This window comes from Hyperoodon ampullatus (assembly GCF_949752795.1).
Source record: "Hyperoodon ampullatus genome assembly, chromosome: 16".
Classification (NCBI taxonomy): domain Eukaryota; kingdom Metazoa; phylum Chordata; class Mammalia; order Artiodactyla; family Ziphiidae; genus Hyperoodon; species Hyperoodon ampullatus.
In genome coordinates this window covers 70,977,450-71,000,461 of record NC_136929.1, presented here as the reverse complement: position 1 = coordinate 71,000,461, position 23,012 = coordinate 70,977,450, and positions in this window count along the sequence as shown.

Sequence of the window (23,012 nt, the reverse complement as noted above, 5' to 3'; positions counted from 1 at the left end):
GTTTGATGAGATTCAAGTTTTCTTTTTTTTTTGGTTTGTTTTGTGGTACCATTATTCTGCGGGTGGTATTCTGTTCTTCCATCAGGAGGCACATAACCTGCGGTTGTTTTGCTGTTTGTACATTAGCAGCCATTGACGACCGTTGCCTAGATCAATTCCTTTCTAAAGAATAAATAGAGTTAATTTTTTTAGGAGCAGTTTTAGATTTACAAGGAACTTGAGCAGACATTACAGAGAGTTCCCACAGACCCTCACGCTGCCACCCACAATGTCCCCTATTAGTAACATCCTGCACTAGTGTGTACCTTTGTTACAACTGATGAACCAATATTGATAAATTCTTATTTAATCCATAGTTTACATTAAGGCTCACTCGTTGTTTTGTACAATTCTATGGTTTTGACAAATGTGTAATGACATGTATCCACCACACACGATCGTGCAGAATAGTTTTACTGCCCTAAAAATATGCTACACTCCACCCATTCATCCACCCCTGCATCTCTAAGTCCCTGGCAACCAATGATGCTTTTACGGGTTCCATAGTTTTGCCTTTTCCAGAATTTCAGGTAGTTGGAATCATACAGTCTGTAGCCTTTCAGATCGGCTTCTTTTACTTAACAACATGCATTTAAGTTTCCTCTATATCGTTTTGTGGTTTGAGAGCTCAGTTCTTTTTATATTCTTTTTATTTCTTTTATTTACGTGCTGAATAATATTCCACTGTATAGATGTACCACAGTTTGTTGATCCATTCATCTATGAAAGGTTCCAGGTTGGGGCAATTACAGGTAAAACTGCTATAAACATTCAGGTACAAATTTTTGTGTGGGCATAAGTATTTAACTTTGGCAAATACCAAGGAGCACAATGACTGTAACGTAAGGTAAGAATATGTTTACCTTTTAAGAAACTGCCAAACTGTCTTCCAAAGTGGCTGCACCATTTTTACCTTCCTACCAGCAATGAATGAGACTCCCTGTTGTTCCACATCCTTGCCGGTTTTTGAGATGATCCCTTCTTTGGATTTTGGTCATTCTAGTAGGTGTGCATTGGAATCTCGTTGTTTTAATTTGCAGCTCCCTAATGACATGACGTGGAGCATCTTTTCAGATCCTTTTTTGCCATCTATGTATCTTCTTTGGTGAGGTGTCTTTGCCCATTTATAAATTGTTTTTTTTTTTTATTGCTGAGCTTTAAGCGTTCTTTAGACACAAGTCCGTTATCAGATTTGCATTTTGCAAACATTTCCTCCAAGTCTATAGTTTGTCGTAATAATGTCTTTCACAGAACAGAAGTTTTTAATTTAATAAAGCCCAGATTTGGATTATTTTCTTTCTTGAGCCATGTTTTTGGTGCTGTATCTAAAAACTCATTACCAAACTCAAGGTCATTTAGATTTTTTCCTTTGCTCTCTTTTAAAATGTTTTATATTGATATTTGGCATTTTACATTTAGGTCTGTCATCCATTTTGAGTCAGTTTTGTGAAGGGTATAAGGTCTGTGTCCAGATTCATTTTATGCCATGTGGATGTCCAGTTGTTCCAGCACCATTTGTTGAAAAGACTATATTTTCTCCCTTGTATTGCTTTGCTGCTTTGTCCAAGATTGATTGACTGTAATTGTGAGGGCCTATTTCTGGGCTCTCTATTCTATTCCATGGACCTGTTTGTCTATGTTCTCACCAATACCACACTGTCTTGATTACTGTAGCTTTATAATAAGTCTTTTTTCTTTCTTTTGGCTGCGTTGGGTCTTCGTTGCTGTGCACGGGCTTTCTCTAGTTGGGGCGAGCAGGGGCTACTCTTCGTTGTGGTGCTCAGCCTTCTCATTGTGGTGGCTTCTCTTGTTGTGGAGCATGGGCTCTAGGCACGTGAGCTTCAGTAGTTGCAGCACGTGGACTCAGTATGTGTGGCATGCAGGCTCTAGAGCGCAGCGCAGTAGTTGTGGCGCATGGGCTTAGCTGCTCTGCAGCATGTGGGATCTTCCCCGACCAGGGATAGAACCCGTGTCCCCTGCATTGGCAGGTGGATTCTTAACCACTGCGCCACCAAGGAAGTCCCTGTAATAAGTCTTGACATCAGGTAGTATCAGTCCTCTAACTTCATTCTCCTTCAGTACTTTGTTGGCTGTCCTGGGTCTTTTGCCTTTCCATAAAAACTTGAGAATCAGTTCTTTTGATATCCACAAAATAGCTGGCTGGAATTTTGACTGAGACAGCACTGAATCTACAGATCAAGTTGGGAAGAACTGACTTAATAATATTGTCTTCTTATCCATGAACATGAAATTTCTCTCCATTTATTTAGATTTTCTTTAATTTCTTTCATCAAAATTTTCTAGCTCTCTTCATATGGGTCTTGTGCATATTATTTTGGGTTTACTTGAGGATTACATTTTTGGGTGTGTAAAGTAAATGGTATTGTGTTTTTTTAATTTCAAGTTCAAATTTTCATGCTAGTGCAGATCCACTCTTTTTTTAGGAGGCCCAGAATAGTGATATGCTATCATCCCGTCTTCATTTATTAGCTGACAAACTTTTATATTAAAAAATTCCCCTCATCAACTCTTTGGTTATTCAGAAGAATGGATCCTTTAGGGAAAAAAGTATCTTTATGTGATACTTTCTTTAATTGTCATTATGAAAAATATTTTATATATTTTAGTATCCTATTGTATTTAGTTTCCTTATTGGTGCCCAAACTGTCCCCTTAGCACTGGGGGACCTTTTCAATTGACATCTGACATGCCCCATGGCTTCTGATAGTTTCTTTCTTTCCTTATGTGACAAGGTGGTCCAGGCTCATCTTATACTCGTCCTTTCTCTGACCTATAACCAGCCATTTATCCAAGGAGCCCAGGTCTCTTTTAGTAGGAAATGGTGTTTAGAAGCCACTGAAATACACATGTCTGACTTTTCAGTGGTCAGAGCTGGGAATTGTACGTTTCATTTATTTAAGATAAAGTATATCATGAGTTTATACTGATATACTCAACTTAGAACAGTGAGGTTTTCACTTAGTTCCACTGGTTTTGTAATGTTTTCCTTTCTTCCATCTTGGAATTGCTTTATTCCACAGTACACATACAATAGTCTCAGAATATAATACCACTGTTAACCACCAACAGTATATTTATTGAAAACAGTTTAGGTTGTTTTCTTTTTCTTTTCTAGTCCTGGTCCTTAGGGTATATCCCATTAGAGATATACAATAGAACATGGTGTTTAAAAATTTTCTGGTGTCGTTCCTGTTTGTGGGGTTATGCCACCAAGAGGTTATAGAGTGAAGTTTGTTTCAATTTGGTTTTGCTTTTTAAAAATTTAGGCATTTAAAAATTGCTACGTGTGTTTGTCTTTTCATATTTCTTTTTATATTTTTGCCAGTTTATCTTTGGAATGAATTCTTAGAACTGGAATTGCTGCTTCAAAGGGCAAATACATATGTAATTTTGCTAGGTACTGCCAAATTCCCCTCAGCAGGGGTTGTACCATTTTACATTTTACTGGCAAAAAGAACCTGATTCCCCATCTTAAAGGTTCATCCCTTACATTTGTAAAGCGTGTTAGGGCATGCTAAGTGTTTTCTTACAACATATTTTATTTTGTCCTGGCAACAGCCCTAGGAGTTAGGTATCATTCTCACACTAACTTTGTAGATGGCAAAACTGAGGCCCAAGAGAGCTGAAGTGTCCTGAACACAATAGGAAATGAGCTGACCGTAGCCTGGGATCCATGCTCAGGATCCCTTGGCACACTCGGGCAAGACAGTGTCCTGTCTCTTGTGTCCAAGTGGCTCTGCCCTCCAGCCTCCAAGTTTTCTTTGAGCTTATGGAAATTTGCCAGGTGTGTTCCACAGAAGATCAGAAGTATGGGCTCGTTAATGTGCCCTGGGGTGTCCTCCAGCCACAGAGAACGGGAGCCCCGCATCCTTCAGAGGCACGGTTCTGAGACCCATTATTCCTCAGGGCGCCTGCAGTGAGATGGAGCCCGTTGTCACAGCCGTAACCTGCTCAACAGCTCACCTTTCACTGGCTTTCCCTTCCTTCCTGACTCCCTCCCTCCTTCTTCCCGGGATCACCTTCCAAATAAACACACCAGACCCAAGTCCCCAGTGTGGGCTTTGTTTCGGGGAAACCTGAACTAGACAAACGGTAACAGCATCTATCTGTCTGGCTCTGAGCTGAGCTGGGCTTCAGGCACCTTGAGGTCCCAGCTGGGTGGACTGTAGCTCCAGCTCCCCGGGGATAAAGCAGCCCGACTCCTACGGGGCCACCTCGTAGCTGATCCCTGGCCCTCTTCCCTATAACCATGGGCACAACGCGCTCGTGGAACAGATGCTCTGGGAAGCACGGTTCTATCAAGGCTCTCCCTGCAGTGTTTGCCACTCACCCTCGACGGCCCCAGACCATTGCTTTGTGCGAGCTTTGCCTGAAGTTGGACCATCACTCGTGTAGAGAGGGGAGGGATACGGCTGTGGCCCTGCGCTGGCTTCAGCATTCTTGGGTTTAGAAGACATTTGCTTCGAACACTCCGGTCTTTCCTCGGTGTCTGGAAGGGGGCGATTGGACACAGGGTCTTCTAGGTACAAAACCTGGGAAAGGGAAGAAGATGCCGGTACCTGCTGGCAATGGCAATGCAGTGGCCTAGGTGGCCTTGATGGTCTAGATGTTTCTGCAAAGGTCGTGTGACCCATGAGGTGCGTACTTGGAGTTGTCCAGCAGAACGGAGGTTGCTTGTTTCAGGGAGGGGCCCATTCTCCAAGGTTCAGTCACACACGCATCTTCCGTGGCCTGGCCTGGTGGCTCCTGTTGGGAGTACCTACCCCGGGCCCTTCACACTCATGGGACAGCTACTCACGTGGGCCTCATGGAGAGTTTTTGCATCCTCCCACCCCCATCCCATGTAAACGATTCCTGCAAACTGAAGTGCCCCTCTGGATGGCTCCAAACTCAGTCCCCTCCACCCTCTTGGTAAGAAAAGCAGAGAGGTAGGTTAGGTGAGGCTCAGGATTTGCAGTCAGGAAACAGCTCTTGGTGTTTCCTTGTCTTGTTTTCAGCTGGATTCTCCTCTCCCACTCAGAGTCGGAGGGTGAGGGCATGGCCCCAGCAGGGTCCCTTGGCTATTTAATTCCTTCCTTCATTTATCTAAGAAAAGGCACTAGGCAAGAGGCACATACCAGGGAAGGTGAGAGCTCACTCAGAGCTCTTGGTCTGGAGAGGGTACATGTGTGTAAGTCTGCCTCTGCTGTGGAGGAAACCTGGGGAATTGAAGAAACTGCAACGATTCCCAAAGGACTGTAAATTGTAGTGTGTCTGGTTATAGAGTTGCAGGTAGGTTCCTTAGAAGTCCCACAGTAGTGTCTGGCTGACCAGGTTTTGGAAATCCAAGTCTGTGACATGATCGTAAATATCTCAGGTCCCGCCACCATCCTGTGCCTTCTGTCACCGCCCCAAAGCTTCTGACATTAGGCAGAAATGACTGTTTCTCAGGGGTCTTCTCATGTCTCCCCCACCCAGCCTGGTGGGAGCCACTGTGGACCAAAACCTGCTGGTGACTGGTATACCAGGAAATTCTGAACACTAGCCTACCAGCAAAAGGCAACATGAAAATATGCAGATTAGACAGCGATTGGATTATAGAAAACTGTATCTGGGAAGAGAGAGAAAGGAAGAAGTGTTTTTCGAGTGTTTACAAGTCTGAATTTGCCTTTGCTTACTAGAACAAAAAGTTGGTTGGTGCGTTAAGACACTGAGAATTACACTGAACCTTGATCAACATGTTCTTGCGGGGCGGCTGATAAATAAAAATAAAGATCTTTGCCCCAAGATCAAATATATCCTTGACCTGCTTGATAGAGGTTAACAAAAGTAGTGAGATTAATGAGCAGTGATCCTGGGGCAAACTTCCTTGATTTTGTATGGGCGAACCCCCAAAATAAAACTTCGGGGCCCACCGTAGACACTGAACCTGCCCCCGACTCCACTGCATCAACCTGGTCTCTCCAGACCATCCAGGGCACACGTAGGTACATTTGACTGAAACGTTGTGATACATGACTTTTTAAACATTGGAAACCCTAAGGTTTCTCCTGTGTAGAGATAACAGTGATCCTTTCACCTAGCTGTTAATGGGTTCCCTAGAACAACGAATCAGTGTGGATATGAAATTTAGGAAGTTGGATGTGAAATTATGTCGCTCAGATCATTTCCGCACTTCAGAATCATTTTCCAGAAACCTGAGGTCTGTTCTTTTCTCTCTCGTCTCATTCATGCCCAAGACAGCCACGACCATCTAGACAATGATAAATTAATTCCCAGTTTGTATCTCTAGCCCGCATGTCTTATCTGCATGTCTCCCAATGGCTGCTCGGATGTTTCACTGCCACCCCATCCTGCAAATCTGTCCAATTCTGGTGAGCGAGACCACATTCTTCAAGATACGTAAACCGAAAGTGTAGGAATCCTTACTGACACGCCCCTCCCCCTTGTTCCTCGAGATCTGTTTATTCCCAATGCCTGTGTATTTTATCTCCTGTGTGACACTTGCATCCATCTCCTTGTTTCCATCTGTGCTCCACCCACTTTCTTAGTCTCAATACCAATGACTCAAGGCTAACTAGCTTCCTAACTAGTCTCCCTGACTTCCTCTGCTTTTGCATCTCTCCAGTCCAACTTCTGCATTGCCGCCTAAACATTATTTCTATGTGTGCATCTGATGGAGTCACTCCTTCTTAAAACCTTTGATAGGTTCCAGTTGCCTTTAGAATGAAGACCAGTTCTTCTTTGTTTGTTTTTTTAAAATATTTATTTATTTATTTGGCTGCGCCGGGTCTTAGTTGCTGCACGCGGGGTCTTTAGTTGCGGCATGCGAACTCTTAGTTGCTGTATGTGGGATTCTAGTTCCCTGACCAGGGGTGGAATCCAGGCCTGCTGTATTGGGAGTGCGGAGTCTCAGCCACTGGACCACCAGGGAAGTCCCGAAGACCAGGTTCTTGAAGGGGACTCCTGGCTTCATTGGGTCAGGTCCCGTCTGCACCTCTCCTGGCTGTTGCTGCTCAGGCCACACCTGTGTCCTTCACTGTGCATCACAGGCCGCGTCCCTACCCCACCCTCTCCTCAACACGCTGCCCCTGTGGCCTTCCGGACCCCGAGCATCCCTCACGTCTCAGCTCAGACGTCCCTTTCTTGGCCACACCTTCCCTGACCTTCAGCTTAGACCAGGTGTGTGGTCATCTGCTCTCAGAGTGCTGCTCCATCTGTGCTAACATGCAGCCCAGCTTGGGATTATACACTGTACGTGCCATCACCCCATCTCCTGTGTCTCCCTCGCCAGCCCAGGGCTTCATCAGACCAAGAACTGTGTCTGTTTTTACCATTGGACCCTCAGCTACTTGCACGGTGCCTGGCATAATGTCCCTGCCCAATCCACGCTCATGGGGGGTGAATAAAGCAACTGAATCGCCTCCAGGAAGGGTCTTTGAGGTCTGTGCCAGCTCACCAGAATAATCTAAAATAAGCAGCTCTGGACAAAAGTACTGTATACATTTGATGCCTCAAAGTAGAATTCTAACAGAAAAGCGTGCTCTGAACCTTCTAAGGCACTTATACTAGGGAGATGGGGTCTAGAATGAATAGCTTGTCAGTTTAATAATGAGTTTGATGTTTTCTTTCCTGTAGGATTATGACTAATGTAACATGACTGTAGGTATAATTAGCCCTGGTGTTTGTACATTACCTTTTGCACCTATCAGTTTTCGTGGAAGTAAATCTTGACTCCTAAGCTGTCATTGAAGTGGATGCTGAAATTGCAATGACATCATGGTGATAATGATGCGGAATATTTACGACTGGGCTCTTTGGTATGTGCACTTGTGATGTCTCTTCTGTTCAGCGTTACTATAGCTCCATGATAATTATTAGGCTGATTATTTGTTAAAACAACACAGACCCACATTCCAGAGGAGAATTCAGTGCCATTGCGTGATAACCTGCTCTAAGCAGAGAATGATGAAAACATTGAGATTTGCTCCCAGCGATTTAGAACTAATCGTGAACGAATAATAAACTAGGTCATATAGTTAGGTCTGCGGAGAATAAGTACATCCTCTGAACGATTAAGACCTCGAAACCAGTACGGCTTCCAAATGGGAGAAACTCGTTAATTTCCACACACTGTGATGACCTCAGGGGAACCTCAGTCAGATTTTAGAAATGTCACAAATAAATTTAACGCCGGTATCCTGGATTAAGCAAGGGTCAAGAACACAGCGGGATGAGAAGGAGCATGTGTGTTGGCCAGGAAATAATTTGCAGGTATATTTTAAGCCTTCAGTTTGAGCACATAACTCCCATGGACAGTAATAGGAATTGAACATCCAGACAAAGAGAACCAAAATGCAAACCAATCCCCAGGGCAGAGTATAAATTAGCTACCTAAATTAAAATGGAACCAGCGATTCACTAGGTGAATGGAACCAGCGATTCACTAGGTGAGTCTAAGAGGAGGAAGACATCTTGAAACATTAATAAGCATCGCCTATTAAAAACTGGTCCAGGGCTTCCCTGGTGGCACAGTGGTTGAGGGTCCGCCTGCTGATGCAGGGGACACGGGCTCGTGCCCCGGTCCGGGAAGATCCCACATGCCGCGGAGCAGCTGGGCCCGTGAGCCATGGCCGCTGAGCCTGCGCGTCCGGAGCCTGTGCTCCGCAACGGGAGAGGCCACAACAGTGAGAGGCCCGTGTACCGCAAAAAAAAAACAAAACAAAAAAAACTGGTCCAAAACTGTCCTCTCAATCCTCTTAATGCCGATGGATGTGGCATTACTCTCCGAGCAGTGTGTGTGACCAAGGAAATATACTGTTCCTGATTTTTATGCTTGGACCATCTTATACACAAATGGACATTTTTCAGGAATAGGATGCACAAACTGACATAGCTAAATATGGAAAGTCAGTACATTAATCTTGTTTAACTCCAATTCACTGAAAGCTTCAGCTTCCTACTAGTCTAAATAAAAAGAAAATCTCTTTTGTTCATTCATCAGGCTGTGCCTATGCCATAAAGGCAAAATTTAGTTCATGTTGGCCAAATTCTGACCCATTTAGGAGGTCTGGGAAGTAGAAAATGTTAGGTTGATTCCTTTCCCCTGTGAGTTCTCCAAGTCTCCTGTTAGAGGGATTTGTAGCCAGAAATCATACCTACTTCCTCAGTTATTACATGCCTACCCTTTTATCCTAATTGCAGAAAGGGGATGTCTTTGAAATAAATCTAAGAGAGTAGTTCCCAAACCAATCTGATTAACAGAGTCCCCTGGGGAGCTTTAAAAACATACAGATTCCCGGATCCCATTGCAGATCCACTGAATCAGAGACTCTGGTGGTGGGGACAGGAACAGAGGTCCCCAGGAGATTCTGATGCAGTCAGCCTGGGCCAACAATTAGAAGAAGCCCCAGCCTTTATCCCAAGACAAGGAAGAAAATAATCGCGGGGTGGAGTTTTAGAGGAAGGAAAGTAGCCTTTGTGGCAGCAGCTGAGCTGTAGCTCTGAGTCCAACTCAGACCCTTCTAAGTCCTTAGAGCATTCCCAGGCTCTTTACTTGGGGGTGATTCTGGTCCAGTGTGTACCTTGGGCATCCAAGGCCTCAATTTGCCCTTGGGCGGCTCTGGGTAGCTGCCTCCTGGAAGGAACATTCTACTCTGTCCGCTCTGCACTGCTTTCCCAAATCCAGAGCATCTTCAAGGCCCAGCCAGAGATCCACCTCTTCCATGAAAACGGCATTGAATACATTAGCTTCTTCTCCCCCTGGGCTAGTCAGAGGCATATAATTTAACACTTAATTGTTTTCTAATTGCTTCCGATCTGTTCTGTTCCCTCACCCTATTATAAGCAGCTCAAGGGCGGAGTCGGCGGTGGTTTTAACAAGGCTGCTTGCCTGCCTGGCTCACCATCCTGGCCCCAGAGCTCCAGACTGGCTTAGAGTTGGTGCTCCATGAATATCTGTTGAATTAATGAATCTGGTGATGGAATGCCCATTGGAACATTTAGTCAGAAAACCACAGCCTGAAAACAAATTACCCATAACATGCTCCATTCTGTTCCAGTCAATCAGCATTTAGTAGATATGAACCAACCGACAACCTCCTGTGTGCCAGGCACTGTCCTAGGTGCTGGGGGTACAGCAGTGAACGTCCCTCATTGTCTACTAACTGCTAACTTTTAAAGGAGGGTAAATTTGAAGCTTCTGAAATTGCTCCTACAGGTCCTGTAAAATATGAAAAACAGGACAGAGATCAGTTCAATAAGAACCATTATCTCCGAGAAACATAGGATGACAATCCGGTGCCTGTAATTGGATTTTGCAATATTATTGTGCAAAGTAGCCCAGTGACAGCTGGATTTCTTCCCTTTCAAAGCCCTCCTCATCACTTTTTCGGAGTGATAAAGGCCTCTACAAAAAAGGCATTGTCACTCATTTTCGGTTTTGTATATTTTATGTTAAAAGTTTCGCTCTTTGGCAGCTTGCGCAGAACAGGGCCGAGTCTTGCCCATTGGCCATCGGTGTCCTCTGATGTCGGCTCTTTGTGTGTGAAGAATTCTAGAGCTGAGATGTCAAGACTTCACTGTGGGCAAGTTGATCTGAAACCATCCGAGACTTGGTGATTTTGGTCTAAAGGGATAACGGTGTTAATTTTGCAGAAACCAATTTTCTTTTTCTGTTCAAGGTGATTTTGGTTTCGAAAACGTGGTGAATCTGCGCCTCCTGCTCTGCGTTTCCGCTCTAAGCGTTGTCCTTCTGTGCACACACGGGCGTCAGCAGCCCCAGAATCTCAGCCTGACCCGCTGCTCCTCCTCAGCACGTGGCTCTGGCTGCTCAGGCTCGTGGTAATTACCGAGCGAACTGATTGAGGGAGAAGCAGCCCACAGAGATTTCTACTGCCAAGCAATCAGGGCCGGAGAGGTTCCATAGACCATTAGTGTTACTTTGGGGAACAGGATTTTACAGACATGGTGGCAGGCACTTGAGCCAAAGTCCTGTGTCTTTTCAAGTAGGAATGAATGTCAGAAAAAGAGAGAAAGGGACGGAGACGTGAATGAGAAAACAGAGGGAGAGAAATTCATCCAAATAGGGATGAGGGGGAAAGGTAGAGAGAAAGAGAGAGAGGCTTAGGCTGGGGCAGTTTCCTATTTATCAAAGAAGACAGCCAGGGTACTCACTTAAAGGATCAAGAAGTTGTTTTGACCCTGTAGCTGTCTCTGAGCAAGTTGCTATCCAAATGACACCACCGATGTGTCTCTCGCATTGGCTTCCCTAGGTTGGGGGCCATTTGCTCTCAGGCTGCCCCTGAGTCCCCGGCAGGGGACTTCCTATAATGGGGCACCTGGTGCTTCATCTCATTCCCTTCGCCAGGAGTCCAGTCATTCTTCCCAGCAAAGGTAGCTTGGTGAAGTTTTGGTAGTTACTTTGAGGCATTAGTAAAATGGATTTGGTTTCAATAAATGGTCTATCTCATGAGGTAGCAGTGAGATCAGGCTCAGAGAGGCAGGGAGATGACTTGTTTTCTCCTATCATGCTCGAAATACATGTGAATATATCGGTTTTCTGGTTTCTTTGAATAGAGGTGCCACCACATTGTACCAAGGCAGGAGTCAGACCCGTCCCTGGGTAGTGTCCAGCATGGATTTCTGATTTGATGTTATTCTGATTTCTGTACACCTGGATTTCCTGATTTGATGTCATTGTACATCTTCAGTAAGAGCAATTATTATATGACAAAATAAACAAGACCTCATTAATTAATTTATTTATTTATTTATTTTTGGCTGTGTTGGGTCTTCGTTTCTCTGCGAGGGCTTTCTCTAGTTGCGGCGAGTGGGGGCCACTCTTCATCGTGGTGTGCGGGCCTCTCACTGCTGTGGCCTCTCCCTCTGCGGAGCACAGGCTCCAGATGCGCAGGCCCAGTGGCCATGGCTCACAGGCCCAGCCGCTCCGCGGCATGTGGGATCTTCCCGGACCGGGGCACGAACCCATGTCCCCTGCATCGGCAGGCGGACTCTCAACCACTGCGCCACCAGGGAAGCCCTAATTTCGTTTTTTTAAATATTGCATTCAAACGTTGTTTATTGTCATTGAGTTTTTGGTGCTCGGTTCCATTTTGTACCGGAAGCCAGTAAGACTCACCTCACTCTCCCCCTGGCCTTGCTCTGGGGAGGGGAAGTGGCATTTACTGCCACCCTCCTGGGTGCAGCTTACAGTTATGGAACAGGCTTTGTGGTGGGACGGACTTGCATTTGGATCTCAGCCTCAGCTGTGTGACCTTGGACAGGACACTAACCTCTCTGAGCCTTAGTCTCATTCACTGTCACCTGGGGATACTAATCCAAGCCCTATTAGGAGGGTTTGCTGTGGGTGCACAGTTAACCAATAGGGTGTAAACGCGGTGGGTAACTCAGGGCCTGGTACAGGGTGAATTCAGTGAAGGACCCTGCACCTGGCAGTGCATTTGGGCATCAGATGGGAAGGGTGAAAGGCAGGGCTGCCCCGCAGGGTCCCTGCACTGGGCCTTTTGTTCCCTGTGGGTTTGGGTGCCTTCTCTTTCTAGGTATGCATGATCCGGGGCAGCCTGTGGACCCCTCCACATGTCCCCCGTCATCCACTGCTCCCAGCGGCCAGGGTGGGGCCGCAGGCTTCCCCTGCTCCGGGCGCCACGTCTGGCTCCCCACGTGCCTGTCCCCGCCGCGCACAGGAGGCCCCTTCGTCTGTGCCCACACCTGACTCGCATGGGGAGGTGTGGTGAGCACTGCTGGGCGTGGCCAGGGCCCCCTCAGCAGCGACAGCAGTAGTCGTGCCTCTTCCAGAAACTGCCTCGTAAACTGCTTCGGGGTCTGGGTGGCCCTGGGTGGGCATTTTTCATTTCCTTTCCATGCTGGTGTTTAAAGGCAGGCTGCTTTTTTGTGCCAAGCAGAGACTCTGGGTCAGTCTTGGGTCGGCTCCCTGCTGCTCTGGCTGCAGGGGACCGGTCACCACGCTGGACCCCTGCAGAGCTGTCCAGTGCAAGCTGTCTTCCCCCCGACACCACACCCAAAGGCTCCAACGTGAGTGCAAACCTCTCGGTCCCCTGCCACTTAGGAGGGTCACCTTGACGTCAGTTCCTTTGTTCCCAGAGCAGGTGCTGCCCCATCACTGGCCCTGGCCCTTCTCCCCAGATGCAAGGCTGCTCAGAACTACTGGTTTTCTTAACCATCCCTAGGCTTCCATCCAGGGGGAGACAGGAATCACGTTTGCATTTGGAACGGGGATGACAGTGAAACCTGCTCGCTCAGCATGTCGGGATGTGACAGCCCTGAACGAGATGGGCTCCTCCTCAAAAAGCCCTGGGACCCGTCACTGGGGGGCCCTGGCACTAGGGGGCTTCTGGCCTGGGGCTGTGGTGGGACTGGCAGTAAGATTTGAAGCCGGTTGTCAGCACAGCTGAAAATTGGAGTGTGCTGACTGAGGTGTTCTTTCTGGCTGTCCAAGGAGCTTTGTGTTTTTCTCTCCCCATCCCTACCACCCGGGCATATGGTAGGATGACATTTTCTTGTCTTCTTGAACTCGGGCATTTGTGTCCAAGTGGCTGGGTTGCTTCTGCGTGTAAGTTTTAAAAGCCTGTGCTTTGCTTTGCAGCATCCTTTCCCTTTGCCATGGTAACTGGCGATATCCTAGATAGTGGTCTCCCAGTCCCACTCTCCACCCCTCCCTCCAGCCTGGGTCCCGGAGTGGGGATGTGGGCGGCTGGCGTTGGGGTTTGTGTGCCACCTCAGTGTGACCCAGTCCGTGGGGACTGTGGCACTGACCCGCCCTCCCGGCTCCTTGCTGGCCACGGTGAGAGGCAGGAGGAAACACAGTGCCCACCCCTCCCCTTGCGGACCTGCAGTTTCTCCTTGTGAGCCGCAGAGGGACGTCTCTGCAGGGGTCAGAGGGGCACGTGAAAGCGTGGCAGCCGCGGCTCTCTACGTGCCCACGTCTCCCTCATCTTTGAAAACTTAGATGAAATATTGTTTACTCCATGAAGTCTTCCAAAAATAGGGTAGACAGGTGTAGCACATAAAAACCCAGGACACACAGTTAAATTTGCATATCAGACAAACAGTGCTAAACAATACATCACTTTTTTAGTATAGGAATGTCCCAAGCAATATTTGTGACATACTAACAAAATGTTCATTGTTTATCTGACATGCAAACTTAACTGGGCATCTAGTGTTTTATCTGGCAACCCTATCTGTAAACCTCTCTTGCCTCTAAACTACATAGCATCGGAGGTCTATCTATCTATCATTTTCTATCTGGTGCTGTAATCATCGTGGCCTCACTTCATCTGTCCCATGGGACTTCCAGCTTCTTGAGGGCACACCCATATCTGATGCAACTTGGTATCTCCCTCAGCACCAAGCCCCGACCTCCCTCACACAGCACAGGTATTCATTCAATGAAACAGTTGGTTTTGATGTGGCAAAAGGCTTCGAGAAGTGCTCAAAGAAAAACAATCAAAAGTGCAAAGTATTAGACATTTCTGTACTTTTCTGTTTTCCTGCTTCCTTCCAAATGTTAGGAGAATCTAGCACTTTACATCCTGCCGTGAGCATGGTTCTAGCAGCTGGTATGAAAGCCTGGCATCTTTTTCAGGTTGTGCTCATCTTTCCCAGCAGACCCTGTGCAGGAAACTGACCCATTCCTCCAGGGACCTCCAGGGATCTCCAGGGTCCCTACATCACCCCGGGCAGGTGCACAGCAAATGCAGTGTCCCAGGGGCAGGAAGCACACCTCTGAAAAGTGAGCATCTCATGGAGGGTCAAATGCCCGGGGGCCTTCCTGTGCGTCCAGCACCTAGGCTGACCCCCGAGGCACCTCTGCTGATGCAGGTTCTGCTAAAGACACTTGAGAATGAAGCGACAGGTGACCGCATGGGAGGCTGCTGGGCTGAGGGTCCTGCCGGCCTCCACTCGGTCAGTGGCGCCTTTTCGGGGGGGCACACTACCCCACCTCGAGCCTTGCAGACCATCTCCGAGGTGCTGAGGCCCCTGCAGGCTGCACTTCCGCCAGCATCTGCGTTTTGGCCCTCAGAGAAGTGCCACTGGGCAGCTGCCTCTCACCTCTCTTCCATACCATGTCTGTTCATCCTCCTATCACAGAAGCTTCGCCCAGCACTGAGGCCCCGACCGGCTGGCCATGGCCTCCACAAGGCTCCTGGGACAGTGGCGGGGCGGAGGAGGAAACTAACCCAATTTTCAGAATCATGAAATTTTAGACTACGACTACTGCTGGTAGTAGCCAATCTGATGCCTCAAACCCAACTCAAAGGGGTAAACTTTCATAGACGTTTATGCAGCCAGTGCATTTCTCTACATTGCAATATTTCCGCCACATTCATTCCAGTTCAGTTCTCCCCCGTCTCCATAACAACCTACATCCCAGAATGAGCGGAGAGAGAGAGAGCTGTGACCAACAGAACTAGAAGGGGGTGCTCTGGGTGTTTCTTTATGGGGTTTTCTTATCTTCTTGTAGGCCCTTGATTTAGTATTTAGTCCCCCAAATGGGCCACAACGGATCGAGGGGTCCCCAACATTCTCAGCACTTAGGTCCATATGAATGTTCCCTCATAGCCAGCACCCATACAACGTGTGCGCACAAGGCAGGCACGAGAATACACAGCCTGTGTACGGAAAGGGGGAAGGAGCTCTGGTTACTCACTAATGCACTAGTTCTCTCCTCTCTCACACACACACCCCGTACTATCATAAAGCATGAAAGCGTGACAGTGTCATGTTACCTGGTGGCATTAGCACAAAAGAATTCCCAAAGGAATCAAGCACACTACTCAAAGGACCCGAAAGGGCAAAGGGGAGGGTCCTGCTGCAGTGTAACCGACACCCCCTCCCCACAAAGGCCCAGGGGAGGGGCTTGGGGAGCTCTGCCCAAGGAGCAGGGAGACGTGCAAGAGCACAGCTGCCCCCCAGAACACCCCCATGAACAAACCCCCATGGAGCCCTCAGCCCTTGCACAGGGCCTGGCATGCAGCGTATACCTGCTGAATGAATGAGGGAGGGAGGGAAGGAAGGGAGGGAGGGAGGAAGGAGGGAGGGAAGGAGGGAGGGAGGGAGGGAGGGAAGGGAAGGAGGGAAGGAGGGAGGGAGGGAGGGAGGGAGGGAAGGAGGGAGGGAGGGAGGGAGGGAGAGAGGGAGGAAGGGGGGAAGGGAAGGAGGGAGGGAGGGAGGGAAGGGAAGGAGGGAGGGAGGGGAGGGAAGGAGGGAGGGAAGGAGGGAGGGGGAGGGAGGGAGGAAAGAAAAGAAGGAAAGGAAAGAAAGAAAAAGGAAGAAAAAGAAAGAAAGAAAGAGAGAGGGAGGAAGGAAGGAAGGAGGAAGGAAGGGAGGGAAAGAAAGAAGAAAGAGGGAGAGAGGGAGGGAGGGAGGGAGGGAAGGATGTGCATTTTCCCTTCTGCTCCCTTTCTTCCCTGAGCTCACCCGTCCTTGACGCGGAACAGGGCCCATTCAGAAGCTGAGGTCAGGATGTGGATGTGGGGAGATGCCTCAGGATCGGGTGTTCCAGATCTCCTCCGACGCTGGGTCCCATTTCCCTTTGAATTTTCATTTTCCTCTCGGCACCTTGCACATACTCCTTGATCTCTGTCCCAGGATCAGCCGTAGCACGGGACAGAGCCACCCCCCTCAGTTTCCCTGCAGCACTCCCCCCGCCCCCCTTATCAGATAAATAAACAATTTCTACTGGAAATGAGGCTTAAAGGCAAAAAGGCCTGTATCTAGCGCCTCGTATCAACTAAGTAAAACACGAATACAAGGACTTCTGTTCTTTTTTTTTTTTTTTGCGGTACGCAAGCCTCTCACTGTCGCGGCCTCTCCCGTTGCGGAGCACAGGCTCCGGACGCGCAGGCTCAGCGGCCATGGCTCACGGGCCCAGCTGCTCCACGGCATGTGGGATCTTCCCAGACCGGGGCACGAACCCGTGTCCCCTGCATCGGCAGGCGGACTCTCAACCACTGCGCCCCCAGGGAAGCCCAGGCCTTCTGTTCTTAAAAACCCTCTTGGCCATTGCCACCAACTCCTGCTCTGGCCTCCCGCCATGTCACCTCCCTGCCCGTGTCCTCTCCTCCAATTTTTCCCCACCTTAAACTCCTGCTCACATGAAGCTGTGGCCAGGAGGGGCTCACGAGGCAGGGCTTCTGAGATCCTGGCCGTGTTCCCTGTCTTAACTTCGGTGCTGGTTACGTGGGTATTTGCTCTATAATAGTTTTTTAAACTGAACATACATGACCAGCTCTTCTATAGGGACATCTCACATACAAAAGAGGGTTCATTCATTCATTCAGGCATTCATTCATTCAAGAAGTATTCCTTGAGTGCAGGCTCTGCGCGCAGGCTCAGTGCAGGTTCCCTGATAAATCAGACACGGTCCCTACCCAGCTGGCGTTTACAGTCTGGTAGGTGAGGCAAACAATGAGCAAATAAATACAAATGAAATGTATAATTACAAAGTGTGGTAAGGGCGTTGAAGGAAGTAAAGAAGGCTGTGAGAGGGTAACAAGGGGGACTGAATTGAGCGGTGTGTGTGTGTGCGTGCGTGTGTATGTATGTAAGCAAAGCCGAGGAAGACGTCTTCATGGAAGGCTGACAATCTCTCAGCCAGGCTGCACTGGGCAAAATAGGTGGTAACGACCAACCCCCAAATCTCTATGGTGTAGCCCATTAACATGTTATGTTTCCCTCACATTAGATCAGAGGAGGGTCTGTGCAGCTCTAGGACAGCTGCCTTCCACATGTGACTCCGGGTCCAGGAGGCTTTGATCTGACGGCACCTCCCCATTAACTTGTCTCCCAGAGCAGCGGGGCAGGGAGCAGAGTGTGGAGGAATGCACGCCCGCTCTTAATGCGTCTGCTGGGGGTGACGCATGTCACTTCCCCGACACTGCACCGGACACAGCAAATAGCACAGCCAGGCCTAACTTCAAGGGGACATGAGCCCAGGAGAGAGAACGGGAAATCTTGGTGAGTGCCAGGAACGTCCACCCCCTCTGCTCTGGCCAAGAGTGGGGAGAAGGGCATTCTGGGGGGTGGGGAAAAGAGCTCAGAAACGGGGGGGTGAGGATGGGGGTGGGGTGGAGGGAGGGAAGTGAGCAGAGGTAAAGTGGTGAGAGTTGATTAAAGTGGTGGTCAGGGCTCAGATCGTTCACGGGAAGGGTTATGGATTCTATCATATCCTATTCTGTGCTCTTATGTACAACTGAAGGTTTTAAAGCAAGGGGTGTATAATTTATTGTTTAAAAAGGTGGTTTGCATTATTGTATGGAGAAATGGATGAAGAGGCCATTGAAATAGTGCAGGCTAGAAATGATGGTGGCTTAGAGCAGGATAGTAGAGATGGAGAGAAACGGTATAATGGAGAGATATCTTGGGGGTAGAATTGATGAAGTCGGGTGATGGATTGGGATGGAGCGAGGAGAAGGGTCAAGGATGACAGCAAATCTTCTGACTTAAGCAACTTAATGGAGATGCCGTGTGTGAAGGCAGGGAGGTTGTGGGAGGAGGAGATTCTGTGTGTGTGTGTGTGTGTGTGTGTGTGTGTCTGTGTCTGTGTCGGGAAGAGCTCTACTGATGTACAGTGCAGGTAGAGATACCTATAGAACACCCAGCAGGGATGTCAGGGGGGTAGCTGGATACGATACCTGGATCTCTGGGGCATCAATATTAGACGAGCCAAAGCCTCACTGGGGCTCTTACAGGAAGCCGGAGACTGACGGGACAGTGCTGGATTCTCTCTCTTCTCACCCAAAGGCCTTTCCCCAAGTACAAGAGTTACTGCCGGTTTTAAAATGTAGTGTATCAATAGGAAACCTGAGGCACAGTAAGACCAATAGATCAGGAGCTGACTGCCATTGAAAGATGACTTATTACTCACAGTTTCCAAGCGGAGGGGATGTGCCAGCCCCGGCAGGCAGGGCCACATGGGCTGCTGCGCAGGCAGAAGGAGAGGGGGAGCCTCAGGCCAGAGCCTTGGTTGTGGTTTCCTAGGGAAGGAAAGGCTGAGGCGGGGCCAGCAGGCTTAGGCTTGGCCAGCGTGGGTGACTTCAGGGCGCTCTGGGGCATAGGCTCTCCCTGGGTGTCTGGTCCTGGCCCCCGGGCTATTCGGGCAGGTAGAGAATGGCCCAGGGTCTGAGAGCCCATAACGGAGGTGGTGGAGATGTGGGCTCTGGATTAGTCAGTTTGCATTTGAAAAGCATGTTGCTCACTAGCTCTAGGGCTTGATTAACCCTGGGGGGTCAGTCCCTCCAGGGTCAGCAAAACCCCTCTGGTCAAAGCCTCAGAATATAGAAAATAAAAGGCCTGGTCACGGAACTGCCACCCTGTGTAACAGATTCCCACACTGTGCCCCTCAAGGTGGCCTAAAGTTCAACCAGGCTTAGAGGAGGACTGTTTAATGGCATTTTTAAAAGCATTTGTGAGCTATGCTGTTAAGAGATATCCCAACATGTTCCCCACCCAACACATTTGTCAGCTGTCTCGGCCCAGAGCCCCATATAACCACAGTATATATATATATCCACCCCACTCCCGACCAAACAAATACCTTTCTTGGCCTCAGTGACTCTGTAAATGAAGTCAGCGTAGCCCAAACACATGGAGAAAGATGGAAAAGCCTTGGTTTTTTATTTAATTCTATTTTGCTCTTCCGAGAAGTGGTATGTTTTTGTGAGAGAGATGGGTTGCCTGGGAGATACGGCTCTCAGGCCAGAATTTCAGTTGTCTGCAAAGTAGCATGGATGTCATTTAAGACGTTCTCAGACAATGGAAAGATGGAGAAGAGACACTTGGATAGAGGGAGATGCAGAGGCTGCGGCCTGGTGTGACTGCGGCCTGGTGTGACTGCCCCGCACACCCCTGTCGTGTACGCCAGACGGCAGGGTTCATGACGCAGATGCCTAAGTAGGTCAAGGTGCCCACAGCGACTGCCCTGGAACTGCTCACTCCCCAGGAGTGGGGGACGGCTTGCCAGCTGCCGGCTACAAGGCTTTCTGCTCACTCAAAGAGCCCTGGACCCTGGGCTCCCGAGCTGCTGAGGGACAGTATGTTGGTTGGTCATGTAGCTCCGTGGACTTGGGGCAGGGGAACCAGGGCAAATGTGTGGACACTCTGTGGAGTGAGACTGTTGTGAATAATAGTTTTTCATCTCTGATTCCGGCATCTCGTGTCCGGGAAACGTCTTAGCTTGAAGGTGAGGTAAAATCACAGACCCTCCGCAGGTCTGGACATGAGAAAGCACTGTTGCATCAAGTATAACTGGGTGTGAGTTACAAAGCAGCCGTCAGTCCACTGAACAGGGAGACCTGGGCTGAGGTGAGAGGGACTCCTAAACATTGATGGCTGTTTTAACAAGGAGGCCAGCACCTGTTTCATTAGGATTCAAGGCTGTTGCGCATAAGACGACATGAACCTACAAGAAAGAATCAAAATGTAGTCAGAACACTTCCTTCTGCATTCCTTAGGATTACAGTGTTCCCGGCAAATTAAGGATGCTTTGTTTTAAAGATGTGTAGAGACGTGGATGGACCTAGAGACTGTCATACAGAGTGAAGTCAGTCAGAAAGAGAAAAACAAATATCGCATATTATAACGCTTATATGTGGAACCTAGAAAAATGGTAGAGATGATCTTATTTGCAAAGCAGAAATAGAGACACAGACGTAGAGATCAAATGTAGGGCTACCAAGGGGGAAGGGGGGTTGGGATGAATTGGGAGATCGGGATTGACATATATACACTATCGATACTATGTATAAAATGGATAACTAATGAGAACCTACTGTATAACACAGGGAACTCTGCTCAGTGCTCTGTGGTGACCTAAATGGGAAGGAAATCCAAAAAAGAGGGGATATATGTATACGTATGGCTGATTCACTTTGCTGTACAGTAGAAACTGACACGACATTGTAAAGCAACTATACTCCAGTAAAAATTAATTTTAAAAAAAGATGAAAACTCCTAGGGCAAGAAGGGGTCACTGGGAAGGAAGAACTTAAACTTAATAATGATCTGTGGGGTGATTTTCTGGAGAGGAAACATGCTTTGTTCAGGTGGCGATCTTCCTGGGGAATTCCATGGAAGCCAGGGAAGACAGCCTCCCCAGTCAGCCCCCCACCCAGGGGTCGTCTCGCATTCGTCCAGGCAGGTGGCTGGAGACAGCACTGGTAATGGGTGGACGGTGGGCTAGCCCAGAGCTGCCCTGCCACCCCGAGAAGCTGTCCCTCCATCACCGTGGTCCCTGGTCACTGCAGTGGGCAGAACGCACACGACCCCTCCCTTCCTTTCGTCTCCTCCAAGCATGTCTCTGTTGCACCCGTGTTCAATTTTAGCCTCAACATCTGTCCTTCACCACAGGCTCCTCACATCTCTGTGGGAATTTAATGATCAAGAGATGAAGACAGACCCCATGTGAAGGGATGATTCACACCCTTTCACTTGACAATCTCAGTCTCAAACCTGCCAGGGAGTGATTTGTGATGTAGCTACTTTTTCCCAAGTTCAGAGTGAGGGCAGCCAACAGAGGACCAGGTGGGTATCTTTGTCTGTTCTGGCTGCTATAACAAAAACCACAGACTGGGTGACTTACAAACAACAGAAACTTATTTCTCACAGTTCTGGGGGCTGCAGGTCCAAGATCAGGGTGCCAGCATGTCAGGTGAGAGCCCTCTTCCGGGTTGCAGATTTCTGGTTGTGTCCTCACATGGTTACAACAGCCAGGGAGCTGGGAGCTCTCTGAGCATCTTTTATAAGGGCACTAATCCTATTTATGAGGGCTCCACCCTCATGACCTGAGCACCTCCCAAAGGCTTCATCTCCAAATACCATCATGTTTCAGCGTTAGGATTTCAACATATGAATTTTGGGGGGACACAAACATTTAGGCCACAGCAGTAGGAGACTAAATGTCTCTTGCCTGGTGACGAAGACTTCTAACTGGTTTCCACTCTTGTCCCTTTCAATTTCTTCTCTTCACACCAGCCAGAGTGAACCCGTTGAATTGTAAGTCAGACCAGGATCCTCCAATGTTCAGGAAACTCAATGGCATCCAACCTTATTACTCAAAATAAATAGCGAAGTCCTAGCATGTGTCCTAATGTGCACACGTGAGCCACCGAGAATCTTGTGAAGATGCAGATCCTGACTTGGGCCTGGGGTAGGGCCTGAGATTCTGCATTTCTATCAAACTCTGTAGTTGTTGGGTGTACTATTAATCTCTCTCATGATGGGCAAGGAATTAGATATACTTTCACCAATCATAGCAGGTGCCCAAATGTTTTTGAATAAATTACAAGTAAGAACTGAGCACTCTCTGTGCCAGGGACTGGACTAAGTGTTATACTTACCTTATTTTCATACTTCTGTGATGGTTAGTTTGGTCAACGTAGCCAGGCCATAGTACTCAGTTCTTTAATCAAAGACTAATCTAGGCTTTGCTGTGAAGGCATTTTGTAGATGTGGCTAACATCTCCTATCAGTTGCTCTTAAGGAAAGGAGATTACCCTCCGTAAGACGGGTGGGCCTCATCCAATCCGTTGAAAGGCCGTATGAGCCAAAACTGAGGTTTCCTAGAGAAGAAGAAATTCTTCAGAGTATCAACTCCTGCCTGAGTTTCCAGCCTGACTCATGGCTTCTGACTTGCCAGCCCCCATAATCCTGTAAGCCAATTCCTTAAAATAAATCTCTTAATATATATGAAGGATATATCTATATATAGAGATGGAGATATTCTGTTTCTCTGGAGAACCCTGATACATCTAACCATTCTATGATTAGCTCCGTTTTGCAGTTGAGGAATCTGAGGCTTGGAGATGTTGAGTTGGGGGATTTCCTCCAAGTCCCAGTTAGTAGGAGGCAGAGCTGGGTCTGTCTGTTTCCAGAATCTGTGGTTTACGTGCCCCAATCCATGGCCTCACCAGGGCAGCTGAAATAAAAGAAGT